Raw genomic sequence first — 4243 nt, forward strand, 5'->3', positions numbered from 1 at the left:
TCAGTGTCACCTGTTAGGCACACAGTACTCCAAACTATGAATATTTTCCTATCCTTACAACAACTACTGGAGATATGTCCAAAGTGGGTAAAGAGCTTGGTCAACAGCAGTGGGGTTTGGCAAAGCTCGCTTTTCAGGACAAGCCAGGATTTCAACTGCATTCCCCAGGACAACAATAATAAGGACATAAGAGACATTTTAGTGCTTTCTAACTGTTCCTCATCCTCTAAGCATTATTAATGAAATTCCTGGAATATCTTGAAAGCTATCACCTCCTTAACTTTCCCACAATGCCCCTGGTTATCACTCTTCTTATCTCTCACCTGAATTGCTGTTAAAGCCTCCTTAAAGTTTTTACAGCTCTATAGGTTGCAACTTTAATTTTATCCACTTACTGCTTATGTGACTTGGAGTAAGTGATAAACCTTTTATGAGCGCTTTTTCTAAGAATGTAAATTATATATCACACTTCCAACATAGAATTAGGGCCAGGATTAAATGTGTTAGAATAAATGTAAGTGCCAGGGACATTGATTGGCACTCAACAAATGTTATTTTGATTTGTTTTCCTTAAATGAGAATTCTAACGTTTAACTGTTGAAGGCTCATCTTATTCAGGATAGTTTGGTAAATATACATAACTTCAAAATAAAGCCAAAACTCTTTAGACCGACATTTATGATTCTCTGCCATCTTATCACTTTACCACTTTATTTCCCACCACAACCCCTCCATACTATTTATTGTTCCAAGATTATATCCTGTGCTTACATTATTTATACATTCAGAGACACATTTAAATCTGCCTGGAATTTTGATTCCTCTTTCCATTAAAATCCTCCTTATTCTGCAAAGTGTACTTACATTTTCCTTTTTTGCAAAGCCTTTCCTGATCTCTAGGTTATAATTAGAAACTCTGAATCCTCATAAACCTAGATTTTTTTGTTCATTTTTATCTTGATTCTTCCTCCACTCCTAGAAAGCATTTCCACCTCTCTTCTATACAATGTACCTAATTTCTTAATTAATATATATTGAATTGTGTCATGGAAAATAGACTTCAGAGAATATGAAGATTATCTGAACAATAATTATCAGTCATACATGAGATGAGAATCAGATACTGGAAAATACACCTCTCAGGAGAGAGGCAGGGAACTCAACTGAGATATAAGATTAAAAAATGGTATTCATTTGTGAGTTGTATGAAAGGAAGCATTTATGGTGTGTTGATCTTGTTGCATACACAAATAACTAGTAGAAGGATATACATATTTTACAATGTTTTGAGAATTTGAGAAAGCTTTTTGTACATTTGTGGAACAATGAGGACACAATTTTCAGAAAGACACAAGGTCCAGTGAAGATAAAATGTGTAGAGCCATAGAGAAGTAGAGGTAACATTTACTGGACTGACCCTATCAGCCTTTTCTGAGGGTTCATTAGATAGGAACACGTTTGGGCCTATTTATTCATTAAAATTATGAATATAAGCAAACTTTAAAATGCTCTACCACACCCACTTTGCATACAAAACTATCTCTGATATATGTTCCTACAGAGTTGATATTTATTTATTTATTTTTCTTTTCTTTTCTTTTTTTTTGAGATGGAGTCTCGCTCTGTCGCCCAGGCTGAAGTGCAGTGGTGCGATCCCGGCTCACTGCAAGCTCCGTCTCCCAGGTTCACCGCCTCAGTCTCCCAAGTAGCTGGGACTACAGGCGCCCGCTACCGTGCCCGGCAATTTTTTTTGTATTTTTAGTAGAGACGGGGTTTCACTGTGGTTTCGATCTCCTGACCTTGTGATCTGCCCGCTTCAGCCTCCCAAAGTGCTGGGATTACAGGCGTGAGGCACCACGCCCCGCCAAGTTGATATGTTTTAGGAAGTAGTCAAACAGCTAGCTTATTGGGAGGCCGAGGCAGGTGGATCTCTTGAGGCCAGGAGTTCAAGACCAGCCTAGTCAATATGGTGAAACCCATCTCTACTAAAAATTAAAGAAAAAAAATGGCCAAGCAAGGTGGTACGTGCCTGTAATCCCAGCTACCCAGGAGGCTGAGGCATGAGAGTCGCTTGAACCTGGGAGGCAGAGGTTGCATTAAGCCAAGATTATGCCACTGTATTCCAGCCTGGGTGACAGAGTGAGACTGTGTCTCAGAAAATAAAAAATAAATAAATACAATGTAAAAAATTAACAGCTAGCTTATGATTCATTCATGCTTTTTATGAGAATTGAGAGGAGCCTACTGGGAAATGGAAAGAAAGAAAATGATCTAGCTAATCCTGCCAATCAGATATTTAAATAAACGGTCTAACGATATATTCACTGGGATACAGACTTGATCTCTGGAATGCCTTTAGCAGGATATCCTTGGCTAAAATATTAATTAGATTCAGAAACTATAGCGAATGGGTCCCTGGAGAATGTCATGTAAGCAGTATAACTCTCTGGGGTATAAAATGGAAAATTTTAGTAATTTAAATAACCTCTTCCATATGAAGTAAACACAGGATGTCATTTAGAATCCCTATTTATCATTATGGGCCAGAGGTGCATATCCAAAGCAAGAAGAATATTTTATCCAGCATTTTAAATTGTTTTCTGAGGTAGAAATATTTTGTTATTTAGTCCTTCATATGATTAGAAATGAAAGTCTTGATATTCATATTTCTGCTCAGAAATACAAATATGAATTGATACATGAGTAGCACAACTGGAAGTAAATGATATTATTTTTAAATGGTGAATGAAAGACAACTTAATTACAAAAGTAAAACATGGATTTGGGCAGGGCTACTGAATTGTTCTAAAAACTATTTGGAACCATTTTTATAGAGTTTTATTTTATAATTAACATTCTATTTTTGTCAGGGCATCCAAAAAGTCTCTTTTATTTATTTGTTTATTTGCCCACATGTAATCTTTGAGTTTTCCTATATTTTGTTATTATTTTAAAAAGTGTCTCCAGGGAATATTACTATTTCTGCTAAATCGAACTTATCGCTTGGCTTTTTTTGCTTTACTTAACATATACATAATGTCTTTGGGTTTTATTTTATTAAGAACTCTAGAGAAAATACCTTTTATTAATAATAGAAATATATTTATTCTAAAATTTCATATTAAATGAAATGTATGAATAGCAGATACAGGACTTAGAAGTGTAGATAATAACTTTCTCTAATTTGTTTTAAGTATTTCACAAAGATTGTCACATCCTAGTGAGTGATAGGAAAGACAAATTGATGCCTTCAGCAAAGATACAGTCCAGCTCACTTGCTGAGATATTTATTATATAACTAAAGAGTTTCCTAAAACTTAATCCAAACTGGCAATTGGAGAGTAATAAGCTCAATATCTGTGTTCATACTAGGAAAGTAAAAGGCTGGTTACCACTAAATCATAAAATGAAACCAGGTGAGAGGTATATAATATCTATATTTTACTTCTACTTTTGATATTTTTATTGGAATACTGTAGAAATTAAATTAAGTGAGAAGAACATGATTTAGAATCCACTTACAATAAACATTAAGAACTAGATTGGGTCTTCTGCTTCAGACCCAGATGTAGAAACAGAGACAGGGTGTACCCTCCTGCCTGAAACAACAAAGAAAAATAACATAAAATATTGTGAAACAATGGTTTTTAAGACACTGAAGATGAGATATTGAACAATAATCCCTGAGAGACCGGAAGCAAGTGAGGTGAGCATTCTAATAGCATTTCTTGGAGGTGTGCAAGAAGAGTAAGCCAAGGACAGCCCAATGAGAATATGGAACTGAGATTGCAGAAGACCAAAGAGAGCTAGGGTTTGCTAAAGAGACTATTTGAGGAGAAACTTGCAGAAAGAAAACTCCAGAGATCTGCAGAGGATCTATCTTAAGTGTACAAGAGAGTACTAATTAGTGCATACATGAGAAAAATACCAGACGCTAGGGAAAGAACCATTGACAAAGGTTAGAGAGACTAGTGCTTGGTGCTCACAGAAAGTGTTGAGAATAATCCCTCTTCCCACCACCTAGACTAGAAAGTCTCATTATTCAGTGAACAGTGAAGATGGTACCCAGAAAGTTCTTACTTTATAGTGTGACATAATTAGCCCTAGATTAATTGTTGTTCTGGTCCTGATTAATTATATGTCAATAAAACTCATAAATATAGATGCTAAAATCCATAACAGAATATTAGAAAATATCAGAAATATATTAAAAAATAATATATTATGACCAAATAGGGTCATC

Source organism: Mandrillus leucophaeus, unplaced genomic scaffold, assembly GCF_000951045.1.
Source record: "Mandrillus leucophaeus isolate KB7577 unplaced genomic scaffold, Mleu.le_1.0 Scaffold1020, whole genome shotgun sequence".
Taxonomy (NCBI): domain Eukaryota; kingdom Metazoa; phylum Chordata; class Mammalia; order Primates; family Cercopithecidae; genus Mandrillus; species Mandrillus leucophaeus.